We start from the raw sequence: 26,564 nt of genomic DNA, 5'->3' as shown, positions 1-26,564 counted from the left end.
CTGGACCCACACATTACCCCACTCACAAAAATTGATTCAAGATGGATAAAGGACTTAAATTTAAGGCATGAAACAATAAAAATCCTCAAAGAAAGCATAGGAAAAACCCTGGAAGATATTGGCCTGGGGAAAGACTTCATGAAGAAGACTGCCATGGCAATTGCAACAACAACAAAAATAAACAGATGGGACTTCATTAAACTGAAAAGCTTCTGTACAGCTAAGGAGACAATAACCAAAGCAAAGAGACAACCTACACAATGGGAAAGGATATTTGCATATTTTCAATCAGACAAAAGCTTGATAACTAGGATCTATAGAGAACTCAAATTAATCCACATGAAAAAAGCCAACAATCCCATATATCAATGGGCAAGAGACATGAATAGAACCTTCTCTAAAGATGACAGACGAATGGCTAACAAACACATAAAAAAATGTTCATCATCTCTATATATTAGAGAAATGCAAATCAAAACAACCCTGAGATATCATCTAACCCCAGTGAGAATGGCTCACATCACAAAATCTCAAAACTGCAGATGCTGGCGTGGATGTGGAGAGAAGGGAACACTTTTACACTGCTGGCGGGACTGCAAACTAGTACGACCTTTCTGGAAGGAAGTATGGAGAAACCTCAAAGCACTCAACCTAGACCTCCCATTCGATCCTGCAATCCCATTACTGGGCATCTACCCAGAAGGAAAAAAATCCTTTTATCATAAGGACACTTGTACTAGACTGTTTATTGCAGCTCAATTTACAATCGCCAAAATGTGGAAACAGCCTAAATGCCCACCAACCCAGGAATGGATTAACAAGCTGTGGTATATGTATACCATGGAATACTATTCAGCTATTAAAAAAATGGAGACTTTATGTCCTTCGTATTAACCTGGATGGAAGTGGAAGACATTATTCTTAGTAAAGCATCACAAGAATGGAGAAGCATGAACCCTATGTACTCAATTTTGATATGAGGACAATTAATGACAATTAAGGTTATGGGGGGAGGAAAAGCAGAAAGAGGGACGGAGGGAGGGGGTGAGGCCTTGGTGTGTATCACACTTTATGGGGGCAAGACATGATTGCAAGAGGGACTTTACCTAACAGTTGCAATCAGTGTAACCTGGCTTATTGTACCCTCAATGAATCCCCAACAATAAAAAAAAAAAGAAATAGTGAATAACAAAATGCTCTCATTAAAGATGACAATTACTTGTTCCACAACAAGAAAAAAAGACTCAGTTTCACTTTTCTTGTTGGAGATCTGTTAGAATCATAAATCTGTGACTTTCATGGAGTTTAGAATTTTGGACAATTATTATTAGGAACATTTATGAAATTACCCCATCTGCGCCTTCTGTGTTACTTTTCATGTATAAGTGACACATATCCATATTAAATTAGCTTATATAAATTGGAGATTAAATTATAATGCTGATTGTTTTGAGGGATAGAAACAAGGAAAGTGTGGTTTTAGTGATGACAGGAAACTGGGACTTGGAGCAATTAAAAGCATATTCTCTTCATTTATTGTTTCTTCTCCACTTATGTTATGGTTCGCTTATTTCTTCATCAATTAAGCATCTCAGTGTAGCAGAAGCCATGATCCCAATAGCACTTAGGTTCAAACTGTGTTTGTCTTCTCTCCAAAAAAGGACTCTTCATGTTGTATAAAGTTCCATGTTGTATAAAGTTCCATGTTCTGTTAATAATGTATAAATTTACATTAATTAAAAAAATGAAGTTGCAAAAAAAAAAAAAAAGTGAAGTTGTCTACCATTATCCACCCTTTGGCTTTTCAAACACACACACATCACTATATTGATGTGAGAACATACATTTTTTTTCATTAATTAAAAAAAATGAAAACAGATAATCTAATTCAATGTTCTTATGTTCAATTCAATGTTTTTATATGCACATCCACTGGGGGTATCTAGTTGTGATGTTAGTATTTTGGTGTGATGTCCTTTCTTATCAAACTTCCTCTGAGAATATTCAAGGGAGAGGACAGCAGAATGCTCTTTTTCAATTATGGCATATAATTCCTTCAAGAATATTTTGTTTCTCATTCCTGTGCATTGAAAATAACTTCTCATGATGAGACATGAAATAAATTTCACCTCTTCTACTGTAAGTAAAGGATATTATGAATACATAAATATTTACTTATAGGAGATATATTTATAAAGTAAATCTTACTATAGGAGATGTATTTATAAAGTATAATTAAATGTAGTCTTACATTTGAAATGAATAATATTGTTTATACTTCCATGTTCTGTTAATATCATGTGGCTTAAAGAACAAATTTCTTTGATCTCTGCCTCAGGCAGACTTCCTTGCTTTGCAGCTGGTTTTGGTAAATGGGAGCGTCTGAGAGAGTAAGAGCAGAGAGGTTGGTTACCCAGTAATAAGATGCACGAACCGGATGGATACCACCTGGACTCTTCATCTCCCAGAACTCAGTAGCAAAGGATGATTGAGCATAGGGTCCATACAAAATAAATAGTTGGCCATTTATTTATTAAGGATCTACACACATTCTTAAGCATAGAAAGCTCTAGGTCTGTTGGGGATGATTTTGTTGACTGAGTGTTTAATATTTTCTTTTCCATTCCCACGTCAGAGGCAGTTTGTAGACTTGGGTCTCCTTAAGTAGACAGAAAATCCCTTTGAAGAAGGCCTCCACAATGTGGCCACACTGGATCTTTCTTCAGGATTTCCACAGTAGATCCTGAAACCATTTACCAAAGTGACTACATAGTAAGGGAAGAAAAATACTTTGAATTAATATGAAGATATAAAATAACAAGCCAAAATTTGATGCGAGTCCTTGATAACTAAAATACCACCATAATTTCTGGAGTGTTGTTTGAGCCTTTTTTCAAGTAGTTCCAGTGGGACCATGACCTATTTAATGGATATTTCTTCATTTACATTCACCTACCTGCCTGATATTAAAAAATAAATCAATGGGGGCGGCACCTGTGGCTCAAAGGAGTAGGGCGCTGGCCCCATATGCTGGAGGGGGCAGGTTCAAACCCAGTCCCTGGCCAAACCCTGGCCAAAAACTGCAAATAATAATAATAATAATAATAAAAATAAATAAATGCAGCATCTCTGAAGGAAGTCTATTCTCAGAAATGTAAAGAGATTGGTGCCCAAATCAAGAACTTTAAAGAAGCACGTATAATAATTTATCTTCTTTACCTGTTGACCTCACATTTTCCCTGTGCAAGTCATATGAATCATGGTGAATGACTATGTATTATTAAGAAATTAATTTGGAGATGACACCAGTTTTACATATACCACCATATTTGGTATGTGTATTGAAGAAAAGAAAACTACAATTAAAACAGACACATGATATGTGCCTCTTGGCCTAGCAAATGGGCCATTTTCGATTCTTACCCTCGAAAGTAATCTTAAGCAGCATACAGATATGTTTAGGTTACATGCAAATATTATCTCATTTTGTATAAAGGAATTGAACGTTATGGACTTTGAAGTCCAAGTGGGTCCTGGAACCAAGAGACCAAGGGATTCCTGTATATTCATATAGTGAGGATAACGTATTATATGCCATTTTCTTGCACTCTGTTACTTTGCTTATGTTGATATGTCGCACAATAATACCTTTGGATAATAGACTAATTTATGCCAATAATGTACTATCATAAGGTATTCACATATATTAATGTATGTCCCATACATTAAGAAGTAACTAATAAAAAATAGTTTAATAACCTGGGATGTGATTTGAACACTGTGTGATGTCAGGGGGATTTTTTTGCAAGGTATGATATTTTTCCCTTTAGCAATTGGCCACTATGTGAATGAAGTCTTCTTGATTACCTCCTCTGAGAATAAGAGAGATGATAGCAGATTCCCTTTTGCAATTATACCTTATAATTCCTTTAAGGATATATTGCTTGTTATTTCTGTGAACTTGTGCTTCATAGCTATCAATTACTTGGTATCCAAAGAAGAGATGCTATGCCAGAGAACAGAGCCATGGCTCAACTGATTTGGGAGCTAAGACCATAGAAGACCATTTTGAATTCTTCGTGCAATGTGTTCCCTAAACTGGCTTGTTCATTGATTCCAAATATAGTGAATATTTTCATTGCTGTCTCCTAGAGTGAGAAAGATTATATCTGGAACTTTGGGGGTTCACATCAGCATTTCTTAGTATTTCTTTGTTCTATAATATCGGTCAATGGGATTCTAAACTATGCCATTACAGATAGAAGCCCTCACTGCCATCTTGAATCTTGGAAGTAAGGTTTGGATTAGTTTAAGTCTGTGATAGATTCAAGATGATTTCTAATTATTTATCACTTCTTCTTTAAAAAGTGAAGCAGAAATTGTCCTTCCCTTGAATTGGCTTCACTTAATGACAGTTTTGGTGAATAGAATAGAAGGAAGTCAAGCTGTACCATTCTCCAAGTCCAAACATTAGGAAACTTGCAGCTTCTACCTCTTGTTCCTTGGAATGTTCACTCTGGAGGAAGCTGCCTGCCATGTAAAAAGCTTGTTTATGTTGAGAGCATCATTGTTAATTGCCCAAACTGAGACCAGTCTTCCGACCACAATTACTATTATGGATTTAATTGCATCTCCCCACATATGTATCTATTTAATTCCTGAAGTTGACTATCCCAGATTGTGACCTTTACTTAAAATATAAGCGCATTGTAGATAGAATTAATCTAGTAAACATGAGATGCCATTTTCTTTATAGAATTATCCCCATATACTTGGATATTTCCCTGATTTCACTCCCTGATTTGCCAGATTTAATAAGAAATTTATGAATGTGTGTTTGTTGTTCTAATTCAAATGCCAGCATTCTCATGATGGCACACAAAAGTGTGCAACAATAATAATGAATGCCATTCAGCAAGACACTGCCACACGTCAGTATGAACACAACTGTGTGATACTGAAATACCAAGGTTATGAAACCTTACCACAGTATTTGTACAGTGCTGCCAATGTCAGCTCCTGATGGCAAGTTTGCAAGTTTATCAACTTCATATTAGAAAGATTCAGGAACATATAACCATCATAAAACAGGAGAAGAATATTTATTATTATTATCATTATTAATATTATTATTTTGCAGTTTTGGTCAGGGCCAGGCATGAACCCGCCAATCCCTGTATATGGGACCAGCACATTACTCCTTGAACCATAGGCACCACCCAAAACAGGAGAAAAATATTACAGTAAAGAAAATATTACAGGGTACCATAAAATATACTTAGAGTAAAAAAAAAAAAAAGACTGTAAAAATTCAATAGAAGTTCTGGAAGATTAAAAAATGTAAAAAATGATCACATGTGGAAGAACAAAATATAAAATAAACATATGAGTATAAGGACAATACTACAGAAACACATGCAGTCATAAATATGCTCCAGTTTTGAAGTACAACTTGGAGTTTCATTTTACAATAACACTTGCATTACCCTCATTTCATAAAAATTTTGAGAAACAGAATATAATAGGACCTGTACCAAGAAACATCTACAACATTTACATACCCCAATTAAGAAGAAAGTTTTAAAAGAGTCTAAATATACAAACAATAAAAAAATCACCAATTTTGAAAAAAGATTCTAAGTATAAATTGGGTAGAAAACAACAGCAAAAAGAAATACACAAAATAGTTATAATCACTGGAATAGATTTGTATTGTTCTCCTAACCCCTGTTTCATTATGAACTACTAGCAGTCAAATATTGTATAAGCTCAAACTCCTCTGAGAATCTTCTTTTTTATTTATTTTTATTTTTTTTTGAGACAGAGTCTCACTTTGTTGCCCTTGGTAGAGTGTGTGGTGTCATAGCTCACAGCAACATCCAACTCTTGGTCTCAAGCAATTCTCTTGCCTCAGCCTCCTGAGTAGCTGGGACTACAGGTACCCGCCACAATGCTCGGCTATTTTTAGAGACGAGGTCTCGCTCTGGCTCAGGCTGATCTCAAACCCGTGAGCTCAGGCAATCCACCTGCCTCAGCCTCCTAAGTGCTAGGATTATAGGTGCGAGCCACTGCACCCAGGCATCTAGATGTGGATGAAGAAAAATTGCAAACATTCTGACTGTCCTGACTTTAAAATTAACGGCCACAATGGGGCTCTTAGTATCATTTAAAATGTTGTTATACAGTAGAACCTGTATAAGTTGACTACGGAAGGGATTGTATCAAAAAGATCAATACATGGAGGAGGTCAACGTAGGGAATTAGGCTTACCGTACTTACACATACCTGTGGTACATATCTGGTCTATGGAAATTAGGTCAACTTAAGGAGGTGTTCAGTACAGGGAAGTGGTCAACTATGGAGGTTCTACTGTATTTTCCTAGTCATTTCATTCTAATAGACTACATTTCAAATTTCCAATAAGAAGAGAAATCCCTTTTGGTCCCATTGCCATAACTACCAACGTGTCTGCCTTTTTGTTCACATATTCTGCCTTTCCTCTTGTTAATATAAATGAGTTATCTATACCACTCTTTGAACCCAATTCTCCACTATTACCTATCCAAGGATACTGCTCTAAAAATTATGTTCTGGCTTGGTGCCAACAGCTCAATGAGTAGGGTGCTGGCCACACATATGACAAGGATGGTGGGTTCAAGCCCAGCCCAGGCCTGCTAAACAAAAATGACAACTGCAACCAAAAAGTAGCCAGGCGTTGTGGCAGGTGCCTATAGTCCAGCTACTTGGGAGGCTGAGGCAAGAGAATCGCTTAAATCCAAGAGTTTGAGGCTCCTGTGAGCTGTGACACCATGGCACTCTACCAAGAGCAACATAATGAGACTCTGTCTCAAAAAATAAATAAATATATTAATTAATTAAATAAATAAATATAAAAATTATGTTCTCTCTTGCAGTATCATCTGCTTTTATCTTTCTAGCAAATCAAATCTTTTCCTCTCAGCATACCCACAAGTAATATTGACCATATTAAAAAAAAATAAACAAACCATGAAAAATCTTAACAAAATTTTTGTTTCTCATTCTGTCTTATTTGTACATTTTTCTCACCTCTAAATATTGGAATGCATTGTTCTCTCATTTCCCCCCTCTTCTTTTCATAAGCAAACATGTCTTGTCTTTTGGCCTTTATAGTTTCTCAAATAAATAACTCCAGAAAGTATTCTACCATAAAAACCTTATCTTATAAGTGGATTGTATACTCAATATTTCTCCTTGGATTTCTAATAGATGTTCCAAAATAAAATGTTTAAAATTTTGCTTTTGACTTTTTCCATAATCTCACAATTCTATTTTCACTATAGTTTTTTACTCTTGTTGGTTAAGTCTCTTCTGTTTTCTCAGGCAAAGACTCTTATACTCATTCTTGAATTATTTCTGTCTTCACACACTGTTTAATCCCAAACCAAATCTTGTTTGTCTTAAATACAACATATATCCAGAATCTGACTGCTGCTGACCTAGCTCCCTGCGAGCACTTCAGTCCAATAAAACATCCCTGTCACCTGGAATATTCCAACAGTCTCATACTTGGTTACTCCACTTCTGTTCTTCAGTGCTTATAGTATATTTTCACAAAGACAGGAGGCTTCTTTGAAAATATATTTTGTATCATATTATTCCTTGGCTCAAAATTCCACATTGATTTTGTGTCTCAGGAAGAGTGCTCATGATGGGCTGCAAATTGCTGTGTGTCTGGGCAATCCAATGCTTCATCAACTTTATCTCCTGTTTCATTGTTCTCTAACAATACTGTCTTGTTTGCTCTTTCTGTAATACATCAAGTATGCTTCTACTTCAAGGCTTCCCACCCCATTTTTCATACATGAAATACTCTTTCCTTAGATGTCCAAGTGCCTCCCTGCCCTACTTTTTCACATTCTTCAGGTCTCTGCCCTTGCCAGTACCATATACATATCTAGCCCCAAGAACAGGTGGGTAAAAGTGTGAAAGCAATAGTGACATTGAGATGATTGAATAAATTTATTGTTGCACTTCTGAGTGCTTGCCACCTTGATCCTGGTACAAAACGGAATGCACCAGTTTGATGTAAGCACTCCAAACTGTATATAAAATCAGCACATCATACCCCCATAAATGCATTAATGTATATACTTATGAATTAATAAAAAAAAACAGGAATGTACTCATCATGTGGTCCAAAGTGATAATCTTGAAGAACTAAATTATGTATAGTGGTCCAGTCCCAAAAATCCGAGCGATATTTTCTGAGCTATCTTAGAGTGTTACTATAGACTGAGTATATTTTCTCAAAATTCATATGTTGAAATCCTAACTTCCAATGTGATGGTATTAGAAGATGAGATCTTTGGTGTTTGATTATATCATGAGGATGGGTTCCTCATAAATGAGATTAGTTCCCTTATCAGAGAGACCTAGAGAGCTCTTCTTCTTTTGCCATGTGAGACACAGCAAGAAGACAGCTGCCTATGAACCAGGAAGCAGGACTTTGCCAGATACTGAATCTGCCTGCCAGAACATTGACCTCAGAGGGGCCAGCCGCCATAATGGTAAGAAATAAATTTTTGTTGTTTGTAAGACACCTAGTTTATGGCATTTTTCTCATAATAGCCTATATGGATAAATATAACCACATATCCATAACTGCTCCAGATAGTTTTGATTTTCGAATCATAGTCATGCAGTTCTAATATGGATTCTTGTAACTCCACTTTGCAACTCCCACTCACATATTTCAACAAGGCCTTTGGAATGATAAGAGACTTGACCCAATTAGCCATCCTAAGATTCATTACTACCTTCCAATTCCTCAGTAATGCCCCATATGTTAACTTCTGAAAAATAAAGAAATACAAATAACATTTGTCCTTATCCAACTACAAATAATTGATATTTCAGAATCTGACCTTTCTTTTTCCAAACTTTCCAATAATACTGACCCAATGGTTTTATTGCATTTTAAACTGAGCTACTTGGTTTGAGATGAGAGATATTATAATTAAAGAAAACATCTCATTATTTTAACTTTCATCAAAGCCACTTTTTCCTCAGTATGCTGAAAAAATTTCAGTTTCAGTGTTTATATGACATCTCTAGAAAAAATGTTATTAGAGCAGAAAAGGATTATACTGATGTGTTAAATGTGCAATTACATACAACTAGAATACAAAGTATGCGTTGATATTCTTTAAAATATCATACTGTTGTTAAAATAGTTTTAGTTTATGAGTTCTAAGTAGGGAGAAGTTTATTGGAGGGCATAAAAATTTCCTTTATTAGTAAGATTTCACTAGGATCCCAGCAGTGTCTATTTGGAGTCTGAGTATATAAGAAGCTCACTGCTCATTAATTTTGTTTAGGAAAAGTTTTATAAAAAATCTATGTGATTTTTCTAAACAAGAAACTTCTGAATTCTGTTGATTGGGAAATGTAGGCTGAAAGGAATGGCTCTAATAGATTCTAATATTATTAGGGTGATTTCTTTTTCGAATATGCCATTTATATAAGTAATATTTTTAAATTGGGTATTTTATAAATGAGAAGGGAGGGCTGGGCACAGTAGCTCCTGCCTGTAATTCTTGCACTCTGGGAAATATCTTGAGCTTAGGAGTTCCAGACCAGCCTGAACAAGAAAGAGATCCCATATCCACTAAAAATATAAAAATAATTTGAGTGTCATGGCAGGTGCCTGTAGCCCCAGCTACTCAGGAGGCTGAGGCAGGAGGATCACTTGAACCCAGGAGTTTGAGGTTGCTGTGAGCTAGGCTGAGGACATGGACTTCTAGCCTGGGGTAACAAAGTGAGACTCTCACTCAAAAAACAAACAAAAAAATGTGTATGTATGCATATATGTATATATGTATGTGTGTGTATATACATATATATGTAAATCAGAAGGGCTATGTTCAATTTCTCTATATCTATATCCATTATTTTGTGGTCACCACTTGTGCAGATCATGGCCATAATGGGTGTCTATGGGATTCATCATCTGAAATTGATTTAATTTGCATAAAACTTAACCATTGACTACTAACCTCTCACTGGTTAAACCACACAGTTGATCTATTTTTCTTTGTTTTTACTGCAACGATCAGCTTATGTCTTTCACTATAACTTTCCAATTATCTGTTTCTTGAGGAGAAATTTCTGATTTTACTGGAGAAATTAGCTGTGCACCATTTCAGGAAATGATTATCTGTCTAGGTAGTGTTCATCTGTAACAGGAGTAACCTCCACTCTAATGTTCTGTTGGTTCAAGATTGTATATCAAGTAGATATATCATGAATTGTAGAAACATAGGTCATTCAGTGCCCCTGGACTGCCCCAGTCATTTACCAGCAATCTAAAATAAGTAAAGATAAATCATTATTTTTAATTTCATTTTTATTATTTTTATTTTGAGAGAGAGACATTCTCACTCTGTCACCCAGGCTCTAGTCCAGGGGCCTCCCTGATATCTGGGACTAGCTGCTCACCATCTTCCCTGGCTAATATTTAAATTTTTGAAAAGAAGAGGAAGGACTCACTATGCTGCCCAGCTGGACTTGAACTCCTGACCTCAAGCAGTCCTCCCATGTCAGCTGCCCAAAGTGCTGGGATTACAGGCATGAGCCACTGCAGCCAGCCTTATCATTAATTTTTATTCAGTTTTATTATATTAAAATTAATAATAGGACTTGTAAAAAATACTCTTATTTGGCTCAGCACCTATGGCTCAAGCGGCTAAGGCACCAGCCACATACACCTGAGCTGACGGGTTCAAATCCAGCCCAGGCCCGCCAATCAACAATGACGGCTGCAACCAAAAAATAGCTGGATGTTGTGGCGGGCGCCTGTAGTTCCAGGTACTTGGGAGGTGGAGGCAGGAGAATCACTTGAGACCAGGAGTTAGAGGTTGCTGTGAGCTGTGATGCCACGGCGCTCTACTCAGGGCAACAGCTTGAGGCTCTGTCTCAAAAAAAAAAAAAAAAAAAACCTCTAGTTTTAGAACCCCTGTTTAACATAAAATAAGTTGATCAATGTTTTGTTCATATTTTAATTTTTACTAAACTATTACCACAATAATAACTTTTTAAAAAACATTTTTATAATTATCAAAAATACTCCCAAAAAATTATATTTCATATCATGTTTTCTTTGTCAATCGTAAACCTCCTTAGGGCAGTTTCAGTAGAGTTTTGTGTTCCATTTATCATTCCAAGAAAAGACTGGCTAGCCCTTTACTGTCTCAGTCCACTTTAGCTCTTTATTGATCAATCTATTTATGACTGTAATATCATCAATTTGTCAAGTTAAGATACAGTTCCAAAATGGCAAGTTTGGACCTTTTAATAATGACTTCAGTCCTTTCTGCTGACCTTGTCTTTCATGCATTTAGCATTTTGCCCAGGTAGGTTTTTCCTCGACTTGGCTGCTATACGCTAAATGATGCTCCCCTTTGGGAAGGAGTATATCTTCTGACAGTTCTTAATACAATCCACCTGCACTGACTCTCTTGTGATATTCCTTGTACCTTTGTGACAACTCAAACTATTTGGGTCCGTGCGTGTGTGTGTGCTGCATAGTTTTCTCTTCCAAGCAAATGTAGGCATTTGGAAATTTTTAATTTTAGAAAATATTTACAGATCATTGAATTTATTTGCTGTAGTCACTTAAAATTTGTGTTTATCTATTAAACACTATTCAGGGATTAAACACTATTCAGGGACTGACCTTTCCAACTTTTTTTTTTTTTTTGTAGAGACAGAGTCTCACTTTATGGCCCTCAGTAGAGTGCCGTGGCCTCACACAGCTCACAGCAACCTCCAACTCCTGGGCTTAAGCGATTCTCTTGCCTCAGCCTCCCGAGTAGCTGGGACTACAGGCACCCGCCACAACGCCCGGATATTTTTTGGTTGCAGTTTGGCCGGGCCGGGTTTGAACCCGCCACCTTCGGTGTATGAGGCCGGTGCCTTTCCGATTGAGCCACAGGCGCCTCCCGACCTTTCCAACTTTTTTACAAGAGTTCCTTTGGCTATTTATGCATTGGCAAAGCTGAAATTAAAATACAAGCAATATTGTGACGTTATGGACAATTCTTTCTCTAAAACATAGAGGATTTTATCAAGTCGTGGTGATCTCAGATATTAGCTGTGCCATCTGAGTGGAGGTAATTTTGAATGTGGAACTTCTGTCACCTAAAATCTCCTGTTTTAAAAATGTTGACTGTGTTACTACTATGATTGAGTTTTTTCTTCAAAAAATTTTCTTATTTTTAAATAAATAAAAGCCAAGATGGCATGAAATTGGCTTCCACAGTATGAAATTATTTACAGCAGCAGTAGACCAACTACCCGGATAAAGGTGCCGAAGTGTGTGTACCTGGAAGAATGAGATTTGATGCAGCTGGTCTCTATTGCGTGTAGAGGTCGACAGCTGGTTATTATGTACACCTAATTTACCAGAGAGGTAAATACCGCAAGTGAAGAGATCAATTCAGCAAAGGTCTATGGTTCAATAGGTTTAGCACTTCATGTTGAAAATAAAATGTGGAATAAATTAGAGAAAAGCCTTTCCCATACTGCCTCAATAATAAAAGAACCCCCACAGTGGAAAAGGCGCTAAATGAAGTGTCTTTAACATAATTATGCTGGTGATAATAAACTCAGTCTTGATCTGCTTTGTAAAACTCTTATAATATTAATGGTATTCAACCATATAACAAATGCTGCACAAGTGATAAACCTATTTTAATATTGTATCGCTCCTCTTTAAAAGAAAATAAATTAATAACATTTCCTACTTACACGACATTATAATATTTAAAATTAGTGTCACTTGGAGAAGAAAAATAATTTGTAAAGGAAATAAAATTTTATATTAAGATTTAGGTTCAGGAATGTATGTTAAATTGGGACACTCAGCTAATAGTTTAGAATATAGCTCTAATAATCTAAACATTAACTTCTTTCACTGTATAAGCCACATATGTATGTGTTTGTCTGTCTGTATGTCTAAATAAAATGCGTGTCCCTGTATCCGTTTGTGGTTTTGTTTGTTTTAACGCTAAGTATTCTTTGTTTCTAGGTATAATCACTAAAACATATGCAGCCATATACAGTGGATCCCCCAAAATGGAGACACATGATAAGACAGGAAAAAACTGTATTAAAATTGTGATACTTAAGTCATGATGTAATTACAAGAGGTACAAGATGCAGTGTACAAGATAACAAACGTTACCAGTATCTAGTGAGTGGTAACTATTGTCAGTACAACCCTTCCATTATCCTATCTTTTATTTTTAGATCACATCCATTGTACCATAATGGATTCATTAGTTACTTCTGCTTTTATGATGTCCAAATAGAAATCTCCAGTCTGGAACTTTTATTCAATATTCTGATTTCAAACATCGTGTAGAATGTCTTCATGTGGATATTTTAGGTTCGGACTGAGCTTGTGTAAAATCAGCTCTGAGTTTGCTTTGAATCTCAATCTTCTCTGGGTTTCCCATTTTCTCCTTTTGATACTCTTGTCTCTTAATTACAGATGTTTTAAATGATGTAGCATCTTTTTCCTTTTCCCTTCATCCTGTAGTAAGACACTAGGCTCTGTTGATTTTTCTCTCAAATTATTATTGTACCTACATCTATCTTTTTCTTAGTGTAGTCACAGTAGTCACCCAGCTCAGGCCAATGTCACCCAGGTTTGAACTATTTTAATAGACTCTCATTTTTTTCAACACTGCTTCAATCTATTCTGCACATTTTTAAGACCTCAATCTTCTAAAATATCACTTTCCTTGTTTCATGCTTATGCTTCCAAATTTAAATGAGAATGTTAAATGTTAAAGTTCAAACGAAGGCGGTTAGTGGAAGCTAGAAGTTGGCTGGCTGTAAATAATAAGAACTCAACTTAATTGACAAGTTTAGTAGCTGAATAATGAGTCACGGTAGTAGTACTACTTGCTCTCTTCCCATGTAGGCAGGTGAAGAAAGCAAGTGATAAATATGTCAAATGCAAGTTTATATTTTCAAGGTCCTGAAGATCAGATCTAATGCAACCTGTAGTCTTGGTCTCTGGGACCAAGTTCAAAATATGGTAAGCGAAGCATCGTCATCAAGTCAAGGATGATACTGAAGAAACCGAAAATAAGACGAGTGAATTCAATTATACCAAGAAGCAACTGTTTTTGTATGTTTCAAAAGTAGATTTTCCTTATTTAGGCTTTCTATTAAATGCCACAATTTATGGAGGCAACATGGAATCCCCTTACAAGCCTCCAGTCATGGAGTTCTTTCTGATCTTAATGAGTGATCGCTCAGATTAAATACTAAAAGGTTCAGAATATATATTTACTTAATTCATGGAGTTCTACAGAGTGATTTTCTGTGGCAATGACAACACTTAATTGAGAACTCAGTTTATTTCACGGATCAAATTTCAAAGCCATTGCTATTGAAATTATTCATAATGATGAGCAGCCGTGTTTTATATCAGACCAGGTTATAACATTTATTTCCAAATGTTTTCTACAAAGAGAACTTAATACTTAGAGCGTTGCCTTCTAAATATCAAAAAGTTACTTAATAACATCTGAATGTTTAAAGTAATAAATTATTCTATAATTAAAAGTGTTTATGAACTGTGTTTATATCTATAGCACTATTTCAACAAAATAATCCACTATAAATAAGTCATTCTTTCTATAGCCAAGCATTTCCTAACTCAGAATCCCTTCATCCAATGCTTTTCTGTTTGCCATTGATTTATAGGTTATTGTGTTTGAAGTTCATATATCTATTAAAATCTTAGCCTATGATGCTATTTCAATGGACTCTTTCTTTTCCAAAATGAAATAGAGTAGTTTATTTTTAATACTCATATTGAGTTTGAACATTTTAACTAATTCTTATTGTTGTATTTTTTGAAGTTTTTTTTTAACAAATAAAGCTTAGCTGCAAAATTTTCAAATTAGAAATTCCATATATTTCTTTATCCTTTGGGTAATATATTCATTGTAATCTACAAGAAGTTGCTGAGAAAAGGGTTGATATATTCATGGTTGATAGATTATTCCAAGTTCCAGTATGTTATAGATCACTGCACGTTTTAGTGAAAGGTTATTCATATCTAGAAATAAAGAAAATATGAGCTCTGTGTAATGCAATAAAGTGACAATAGGTTACAGTGCAATAGCATTATAATACAAGTCAAGACACTTAAGTGCAAACTTTAGTTCTCCCCATAAACTATGGTAGTTCACTACTTTATCATGATTATCATAGTCAAAAAATTCAAAGATTATTTATTGACATAGTATTTCATTATTCTGTATTTGTCCTACAAATATTTTATCTCTCAAGTTTCTTGGTTTTAAAATTATTTACTTAAAATGCCATGCTTTTCTCAACATTTCATTCCTTGAATTTAATTTTTTATTTATGTTTAAGTGAAGAATATTTCTGAATCATTTCAATTTATATATACTTGCCACTGTGCACTGTGCACACTCATTTTCTTACTCCTTATAATTGCTCAACATCAGTATTTACTATGTTCTGTTATTAATACTCATTTTATTATCTCATTAACCTTAGACAATTACCTTGCATATTTAAGGGTTTTACAAATGCTTTTGATTTTGTTTTTGGTCATAATTTTTTTTAATTATTATTTTTTTATTAAGTCATTTGTACAAAGATCATAAATACATTTATGCCATTATGGGATTTGATGTGTTGATTATTTGTACAAATTGGAGTGCTTACATCCCCAGGATTTCTTTAAATCAATATCCATAGAAAAGTTGAGGTAAAAATAAACGTTATTAGTTTTAATATTAATGAAGTTAATTTCAAAAGGTTTGAGCTGCAGCTCCTGTCTTAAAAATCTTACATTGTTTTGAGCAGAAAAACAGAGCTATATCTTCATATAAATTACACCTTAAATGCAAGCAAAAAAGAAAACAAGCAATCAGTGCAGTGGAGGATAGCTGTAATTTACTCCACGTGGTCTTGTGCAGATAAGGCATTACGTACTAAAAATCAAAGGTCTCCTTTTATCCACAGCTCAAGTAAAGAATTATTACCTGTTCATTACTCTCTAGGGTTCTAATCAGAATTTATACATGCACAGACATTTTTAATAAAGGCAAAAACAGGTAAACGTCCAGTCACTTTCTCTACCTAAGAAATCGCATTTTCTCCACATCCACGCCAACATCTCTGGTCTTGGGATTTTGTGAAATGGGCTAATCTTACGGGAGTTAGATGATATCTCAAAGTAGTGCCCCATGATTGCAAAAAAAAAAAAAAAAAAAAAAAGAAATTGCATTTTCTCAAGCAGAACATTTTTGAACTTTTTTCTTTCCCACGTTGTTTTCCATTGTAATACTTTGCATTACTGCTCTTTTTTCAGGTAATGACTACTACCAATTTAGCATCACCCATGAATTTAATTACTGTGTATTTTAGCTTTACATATTATTAATTATGTTGGTAAATAAGGGAGCAGTTGTGGTAAAACAATTGTAAAACATACTTACATTTAGCATCCTGATTCATTAAGAATATATAAAGGAGATTGTAGAAAATTAAAATATAACAGTAGTTTATATCAGATTTTATATGTAATTTAATTCATATGTAGTATTCATATAATGTGGTTAATAAAATTAATATTACAAGTAAGTAAAAACGCTGTTTTTAAAAGCACATATTCAACTTTAAAAGGATTACTTTTCCTAATTAACACATTGACTGCCATGTGAGTTGTATTTAACTCATGGTGGTTTTGAGACTGGGACTTTGTGAAGTATATAGAGCTGGTGGATAGATGGGAAGGTCCATAGCAAGGCTGGTGAAATCTCTGCTTATTGTTTTTGCTGTCAGTCCACCTCCTGTCACCCTGCTTCACCCAGTCTGGCCACACGTGCTGACTGTGTTCTCCATTGGAATAACTTCCAATTGTATGTTCCCTTGAATGTTGGCCTGATGGCACTTTGACAAAATGTATATGATAGTATGCAGCAAATAACATGGCTCCACATACTTAGAAGGCACGATTCAGAGGTCTTAGTGGGTATGATTCCAAAGTCATTATTTAGGACCATCCAAGGTCCACTCCAGACATAAGTAAATACTTGTGGAATGACAAAAGACTCAGTTCTTTTGAACTCAGAAAAAAAATTCAGTAAGTATATAATAAGTCACGTACAACTCTCTCATGGTGTGCAGTGTGAAAATTGATTCTGACATCACATTACCTATAACTCATGCACAGAAAACAATAAAAACTAACAAATTTTTCATTAAATAGTTTTGTTTTTGCAGTTTTATTCTATTTTTGTAATAAAACACTAGGGACCCAAGGAAAAATAAAATATTCCAGTGCAGTAGCCAATGTGTTAAAACAATCAAACCTAACTTGGACTTCACAAACAATAAAAAAACAAATCAAAAAGGAAATAAAAATGTAGTCATATGTTTAGGAACTATTTAAAAATCAAACAAGGATATTTCTAAATCTAGAAATAATCAATGGCATTCTTATAAACAAGAGAAGGGAATGGTAGAGTGCATAGCTGTCACAAAGTAGTTGTCATGTACTTCTTAAAATTAGAAATAATTTTATTTCTAGGTGACTGCTTTTAATAAAAAGGACTTCTGAATGATGGGAACTTTTAATGGAAAATATGTGAAATTACAACACTCGAAACTGGGTACTATTATTTTGTAAATAGCCCTTTCTTTTCCTAAACCACAATATATTTTCTGTATTCCTACCCATACTGAAACATTTTCCTCTTAACTGTAAGAATGCTTGTTAATAAAATTATTTTAAAAATAAAAGAAAAACAATAGAAAAAAAAAAAAGAAAAAGCAAACAATGAAACTCCAGTGTTTATTACTGGAGACTTGTTTTCCAAAAGTAAAATGAGGAACCTGAGAACTCAGGCATCACCAAGAGTTTAAAATACTTAAAAACACCAGCTGTCACTTAACACTTCTACAGCAATACTAGCAAACAACTATTTCAATATCAGAAACAAAATTCCGCAGTTAATTTACCAATCCCCTAGGTAGACGAAACCATCCATGGGTGCCTTCCATCTGTTCCAAGAGGTCCCTATGTTTGTCATTTCCTAGATGGGTGCACACCGTCCAACTGTGACACAAACTCACAAATCAGCTGTCAGATAGCTGTGAAAGCAAAGGCAGGCAGAGGAAAGTAATTTCTACTTTGAAAATACTCTTGCTCATAAAAATAGCAGATTTAAATCTTTTATTACTAAATACTATAGTATATTGTTCACCTCATATAAACTTTTAAAATAGCAAAAATAATTATTGTAGTCTATTTTTAGGGAAAGTCTTCGATTATGTTGGCCCAAAGCTATCCTTGTGAATTACTAAATTTCATCAAGCTACACAAAATAAAGCACAACCAGAAATAGAATATATTTCTTTCCTTTATATCTAATTAGAAATCTCAATTTTGCAACCATGATTAGTGTTTTCTTACTTACCAAGAACAAATAATTAGTTTTAGTAAGAAAATAATATAGAATTACAATAAAACCTGGAATCACAGAGGTAAAACTCTACCTCATTTGAGAGCAGCTTTAAGAAGGGGAATGTTCACAACAATAGATCAACAATGCTGTTCATTCTGTCCTTGAAGAATCTTAAAACCTCTACCCATCTTTAAAGGTTCAGATAAATACATCTATCTTTACTGTTCTTGCAATGTTAACTTTTACATTTACTATTATTATCAACATTACCTTCTCGCAACCATTTTTTTTCTGTGAAAAACTGTTTTATTTATTATATACTTTATTGTACAACTTTATTTGGGTGTGACTTTTAAACTTTCCAATTACATTGCATAATCTGGTCACAAAAAAGCTCTGTTTCTTAAACATAAATATTTTTATCACACACTAATAGCTTTTAATTGTGGCATCTACACTTACTTTCTATAGGACTTTCAATGATTATTTCTTGGGTTTAGTATTCTCACTTAAAACTAATATAGCCAATAATATATATCTCAAAGTATGGTGAATATTGAATAAGATAATGAACATAAAACGCTCATTAGTACATACTCAAAAATAGCTACTATTGTGTGGGTGACATCAAGCAACACTTGTCCTGAAACCCTATTCAACACTTGTTACAATGCATCCTATGACACATTTCAGTGATTCCCGACTGAAAACACTCAAAACAATGTTATAGAAAGAAATTTATAATCTAAAATGGTGTCAACAACCCTGATTTCAATTCTCAGGATATGGGGACTAAGAGAAACCCAGTTGCTCTTGCCAGTTCCACCATATGTAACACACTGGGTGAGCTGTCAGAACTTTTCACCCCTCCCAGTAGAATATGACTTTTATATAGTCCTTTGAGACATTGTCCTCCTTCCCTCAGGACTTTGGCAGATGTCTACTCTGCTGTATTTTCTCAGATGATAGTTTTTCTTGTTAACTCTTCCTAAATGCACCGTGTTGGAGAAAAGAAGGTAAACATGTAAGAAAGAAAACATGTCTATTCTCAGCATCATTCCTATCGCATCCAATTCTGTTGCATCTTCTTTTTATATTGTTCAGTGATTTGGGGGTCCCTCAGGCTAGAGTTCCTTTCTGGAACCATTTTCCCACAATGCCCCAAATTACCAATGACACATTTTACAAATCTAGAAAAAATAATCTTAAAATTCATTTGCCAAATAATCCTAAAATTCAAATAGCCAAAGCAGTCTTAAGCAGAAAAAACAAGTCTAGAAGAATCACGTTTCCTAACTTTAAATTATACTACACAGCTATGGTAAACAAAACAGCATTGTACTGGTATAAAAGTAGAGACAAAGATCAATGGAACATAACAGAGATGCCATAAATGAACTATATTTCTATGACAAATTGATCTTTGACAAAGCAGACAACATTGACTGAGAAAAGGAAGCCCTATTCAATAAATGGTGCTGGGGAGATTAGATACATACATGAGGAAGAATGAAACAGATCTCTCTCTCTTACCACATACAAAAATTAATTCAAGATGGATAAAACACTTAGTTGTAAGGCACTAAAACATAAACATTCTAGAAGAAAATAGGGAAAACTCTTCTAGACATTGGCCTAGGCAAAGAACTTATGTCTAAGTACCTGAAGGCAAATATGGCAATTATAAATATAAATAAATAAGGGTTAATTAAATTAAAATCCTGCATAGCAAAGGAAATTATCAACAAATGGACAGACAAACTACAGAATGGGAAAAGTATTTTCAAATATTAAATCTGTCAAGGGAATAATATTAAGAATCTACAAAGAACTCAAATGAATCAAGAAGAAAAAAACAAACAATCTCATTTAAAAACAGGCAAAAACATGAAGAAAAGATTTTCAAAAGATAGAGAAATGGCCAATAAACATATGAAAAATGCTCAATATCACTTATCATTAGAGAAATGCAAATTAAAACTACATTGAAATACCACCTTATCTCCCTGAGAATATCCATTACTAAAAAGGCACATAGAACAGATATTGGCATGGATGTAGAGAGAAAGAAACACTTATACACTGGGTGAAGGGCTGCAAATGAGGGCAACTGTCTATTGAAAACACAAAGATTCCTCAAAAAAATAAACATAGACTTACCATTTGATCCGGAAATCTCACTTTTGGTTATCTACACAAGCAATCACTTCATAAAAAAGAAACCAGCATTTAAATGTTTATCACAGCACAATTCAAATTGCAAAGATGTGGAATTGACCTAAGAGTCCATCATTTCACAAATGGATAAAGAGAATGTGGTATATATACCCTGGGTTACTACTCAGCCATAAAAAGGAATGAAATAATATATTTTGTAGCAACTTGGATGGAACTGGAAACCACTGTCCTAAGTGAGGTATCTCAGAAATGGAAAACCAAACACCACATATTTTTATTAATAAGTGGGAGCTAAACAATGCATATGCATGGGCATGATTAATATGAGGGGCATTGGAAACCAAGACAGAGGTGGGGGGGGAGGGGATGAAAGATAAAAATTACCTATTGGGTTCAATGAACATTACTGTTGATGGCCACACTGAAAGCCCTCACATAAGCATTAAACAAGGTATTCATTTGTAGTCCTTAATATTTTGAAATTAAAAAAAAAATTCTGGGCGGCGCCTGTGGCTCAAGGAATAGGGCACCAGTCCTATAGGCCGGAGGTGGCAGTTCAAACCTGGCCCTGCCAAAAACTGTAAAAAAAAAAAAAAAATTCTACAGTCTAACAGGGGGCCATTATTATGTTTCAGAACTTCAGACAAAGAATCCTTTAAATGTTTGGATATGTTTCTTTTCCCAAGTAAATGTTCACAAGACCTTTCTGGGGGAAGGCTTGAGAATCATTGCCATAATCTGTTTTTGAGGGTGTTGCAGGGTTTTCCATCCTGGAGATCTGTCTCCTTTTTGGTAAAAGACTTCTGGGTCTAAAAATAAGCTTGGCAAATAATTTTGAATTTTTAGAATATGACAATCAAAGGTCATCCATCCTTGATTTTTCCTAATTGTAAAAACAATGTAAAAAATGATGTAAAAAAGGTTGCTAGTTGCACCCCTTTTCCTGCCTTTAAATTTTGTACCTGTGGGCACTGTTTTCTGCTTGCTGTCTCCATGACTATCTGTGGGTCTGGCAGGGTTCTTGGCTACAAATCTAACCCTGCTGCTCATTGTGATAATTGCATCCACCTGGCTTTTGGTGGTTAAGCACATTTGCTAGACTTGTATAGTTTTGGCATTCTCTAACTTCTATTTCTATTATTGTTCTTAGTTCTATAACTATTTCTCCTGCAAACACCCCTGGCTTACTGATATCAAGCAGAGACAAATGAAGAGGCTGGTGCCCCTCTCCTTAATGAAAATTTGAATGATGTTGCTTCTTTTGCCTTTGGCAAATATTAACTTCTTCAGGTCTTCCTATGGAATATAATTATCTGGTGAGATTCCTTGCACTACAATATAACCACTCAGGAAATTCCATTTCTCTTAGTCTTTGAATATTTCCTCTTCCTTCTGCAATGGGAATTTTGGCATCTGACAGCACTGAGCATGTTCATTGCTCTTCTAATTCTGTGATATATCCTAGTAAGCAGCTCATCCTATCCCTTGGGTCTCTTGACAGGGTATTACAATTTGTTTCTTAAAAATTGCCTCCTAAATAAACACATTATGCCATATTTAAACATGTATTCTGTCCCTCTGAATCAAATATTATTAGAATCAAATTCTACCTGTACTTCCCGTGCTACAGTCTGACTAGATTCTTTGAGGTAGAGCCTATTTTCTTTTCCGCAATGCTGGTGCAAATCCCCAGTTTGATTATGACGCCATATAACATTACATGCATCAGGGAAGGATTTGGCAAATCCCAAGGGAAAACATAATGTCTTGCAGAAGAGAGGCTATTTTACTGCCTTTAAGTGAATGTAGAATGGTATCTTTTGTTTTTTTATTTCAGTAGATCTAGGAGATAAAAGTGGTTTTTTGATACATGGATAAATTATATAGTGGTGAAGTTAGAACTTCTGGTGTCCCCTTCACCTGAATAGTATACATTATAACAAGTCACATGAAAAGTGTACATAAGACTAAGATAAAGAGAAGAGAAAGAAATAATTTTGCCTCATTCTTTCATTTTCATGCTTTCTGGGTTGCTATATTTAGGAGAACAATATTATATGAAGCATATATTTATTTTTCATTCAATTCCAATGATCTTTATTTTGTATTTACATATGTACGTTAGTTTAAGAGCTCAGAAATTTGGGTTAAATCTTAATATCAGTATTTATTTTTCATTTGTCAAAAATACTATTTCTCATAACTTTTTCACCATTTTTGCCTTATTTTGATTAAACAGTTCCATTTTTTTACCTCTATATTTGTTATTCATTTATTAGTTACTGATAAGATTAAAAAAAAAAACCTTGTCTTATGGATAAGTCTCCCTCACACTGGTGTTTTTTCCATTTTCTGGGTAATTTGAGAACCTTAAAACTTTACATTCTATTTCTCCTTTAGTTGTGCTGTCATTGACATATATTATGTTTTAGTTCTATACGTAGTTAAAATTTCACAATAAATTCTTTAATGTAATCTTTTTTAAGTTTTTTTATTTTTTATTTTTTTATTGTTGCAGTTTGGCCAGGGTTAGGTTTGAACTCACCACCCTCAGTATATGGGGCCAACACTCTACTCACTGAGCCACAGGCACCACCTGTATTCTTTAGTATAATTTTTAAAAGTCAATATTAGATTTTGTTTTTGAAACAAAATCTCACTCCATAGCCCAGGCTAGAATGCTGTAGTCAGCCGAAGTCACAGCAACCTCAAACTCCTGTGTTCAAGCAATCCGTTAGCCTGAGCTTCCAAGTAGCTGGGAGTATAGGTGCCACCACAATGCCTGGCTTAATTTTTCTACCTTTTTTTTTTTTTTTTAAGTAGAGATGGGGGGAGGGATGTCTCACTTTTTCTCAGGCTGTTTTTGAACTCCTGAGCTCAAGCAGACCTCCTGCATTGCCCTCCCAGAGTGTGAGGATTATAGGCATGAGCCACCAAACCTAGCTCAATTTAGACTTTTAATGTATTTATTATCTTGGAATGGATATTTCATCCTCCATTTTCAAGTTTCTATCTGGAGCATTATTCTTTTACCTAATGGGCTCGCCTCATGTATTTTAGTGCTAATTTTTGTTCTTAGATTTTGTTCATTTTTGAAAATGTGTTCATTTCATCATAATTATATTACATATCAAATTTTATATCAGAATTTATTTTATCACTTTAAACATATAATAGCAATTTCTTTTGCCTTAATCATTTTTTGAGAAGTTAGCGCCCAATGGATTTGTTACTACTTTGAAGGGAAAGTGTCTGTTTCTAGCTAGTTTTTAGAGATTTTTTAAATTATTATCTTTAGATAAAATTATGTCACTATAATGTGATTTGGTGTGCTATACTTTGTGTTTCCATTACTAGAGGTTCCTAGAGTTTCTTAAATCCATGTCTTTATTTCTCCTTTTGGAGGGTAATTTTAGAAAATTGTGTGACAATATTTCATCACATTAATTTTTGGTCTCTTCCTTTTTTAGTATAGAACACATTTATACATATTAGCAATGTCTATCCCATAAGTCTCTTATTTTTTTAATGTGCATTTTTCTTCCTAGTTTTCTATATGGTTCAATTTGCATAGTGGCTACTGAAATGAAAAAACTCAGAAATTATTTTATCACTTTAAACATAGAATAGCAATATAATAGCAATTTCTTTTGCTATATTTAATTATTAATTATTAATTCAATGGTTAAACCTTAATATATTTAAAGTGATAAATTTCTTTTGCCTTAATCATTTCTCGAGAAGTTAATGCCGAATGGTTTTGTTACTACTTTGAAGGGAAAGTGTCTGTTTCTAGCTAGCTTTTAGAGATTTTTTAAATTGTCTTTAGATAAAATTATGTCACTATAATGTCACCCACCTAACGGCTCCCTCATTTTCTTTATAGCATTGCTATCCTCATAATTTTCCTTGAGCTCTATTTCTAGATTAAACTGACTTGAAATATTTTTCATGTCATTCTCTAATTTATTTGTTGTACTACTCCTAGCTATTTTAAAGCCCTTATCAAATAATTGTAATATCTTGATGAAATGTTAGTCTGTTTCTAGTGTCTTATTTGTCTTTCACTATTCTTTTGGTCATTTGAAACTTGCTCTTGGCATACTTAATGATATATAATTTAATACCAGATATTATGCTTATAAAAGTATGCAGATATGGATATTACCTCCCATAAAGAACACTTAATTTTCCTTTCCCATGAAGAAAAAGGATGAGTAAATAACTTTGATTACATCAAAGTTCATTTTAGGCCTTGCTGAACGTGATCTTTTTCTTGTTTGCTCTTATATCCAAGACATAGTTCTTTCTCTATAAGTATAGACCAACTTTAGAGTACAGCATTTTCTGATCGCAGAGAAACCACTGGTGTTTAAGAGGGTTGCTCTATTTCATTGTAAGCTCTGTCTTCTCTACCAAGAATTTTCAAGTCCCATTCTGCTGCTTTTTGTTTAACTTTTTTTCCCTGCGATAAGAATTATTAAAGGTACAAGGAAAAGACAGCTTCTCTTCTCTTTTCTCTGAGATTATAGCCCATCATGTCCTTACTGTATTGGTGCTCTCATCAGTGCCTTGATAACTGCAAACATTACATCCAGCTTTTGTAGCTGATCTACATCTCAGTGGGACAGTTAGTCTGACACAAACTGCTCCATCATGGTTACAAGTAGAAGACTGAAACTGACAACTTAATGATAGAGTGAGTGCAACTGTGACTACCAGACCACAAAGCATGACATACAGAAAAGAAGGTGAGTTTAAGAACAGTGAGTTATGGAAAAGTGATTATAATATCAATCAATTAGGAGAAGGAGCTGTCTAATGCAATAAAGAGGGTCATTGCAGCTAGAACACAGTTTATAAACTCATGCTAATAACAGACATCCTTTTAGTCTATATGTGTTAATAAGCTATCAGTAGTTGAAGGAAGGGACCATCTGAAATAATTTAGAATTTTAAAATAACAGTTGTCATTTTTATTCAAGTTGGAATAACAGGGACTTTGCTTCAGACTGAAACAATAACAACAAAATGGAGAAAATGTATCGTTTTTAAGACAGTGCACGTTAGATAATGTAGGGTAGTAATCTTTGAAAAGTAGAGGTTATAAAAGGGATAAGTCCTGCAATTGCTGTAGCTTATTGCCTGGCAGAGTATCCACATTGGAGGCATGGGAGGAGAAAACTAGGTTGAGTGCAATGATTTCACTCAGTGACAAATACAGAAGTGAGTCTGGAAAGGTCATAGTGGCTAAAGTTCTCAGAGAAGAATTCCGGATAGAAGACTGTTGTGATCAAAGAGAGCTCCAAAGATATGCAGACCAGAACACTGAACTTTTTAAGTGATTAACCAAGCCTGGGAAGATATTTTTAAAATGAGATTTTTATTCATTTATAATCTGAAAAATACAGCAAAGTGATTTCTGGAGACTATACTATCCAAGTTGGCATATCCAAAAGCCATTGTACTGAATGATTTTATCTATATGAAATTCTTAGATATGCAAACTAAATAGATTAGTATCTGCTTGCAGATCCAGAATGAGATGCTGGGATGAAAGACTTATTGATTTAAGAAATGGGCACAAGAGGAAAGATAACTTTTTGAAGTGATCCATGTGTTCATTAACTTGACTGTAGTGATGGTTTCATAGGTCTGGACATACATCAAAGTGTAAATTGTACCTTTTAAGTACCATTTATTTAATTTCCACAATGCTTTAACAAAGCTTTATAATATATAGTGCTTCTATGGCTGGTAAATCATTAGGCTCATGGAAAAGAATGGAAGAAAGAGATCAATTAGAATTATTTTGCAAGAGTTTAGACGACAGATACTGGTGGCTTTAACAGGTCTTCGAGCAATAGAATTATTGAGAGTGCT

General features: G+C 34.4%; 1 pseudogene; it reads left to right on the top strand.

The window, feature by feature from the left end:
- Positions 1-8,386: 8,386 nt before the first annotated feature.
- LOC128596425 (nucleolar protein 58-like) overlaps positions 8,387-26,564 on the top strand; it is a 30,681-nt pseudogene continuing 12,503 nt past the window's right edge.

This window comes from Nycticebus coucang, chromosome 10 (genome assembly GCF_027406575.1).
Source record: "Nycticebus coucang isolate mNycCou1 chromosome 10, mNycCou1.pri, whole genome shotgun sequence".
Lineage (NCBI taxonomy): Eukaryota > Metazoa > Chordata > Mammalia > Primates > Lorisidae > Nycticebus > Nycticebus coucang.
The sequence above is the reverse complement of the archived record's forward strand: the minus strand, read 5'-3'. Positions and strand labels throughout refer to the sequence as shown.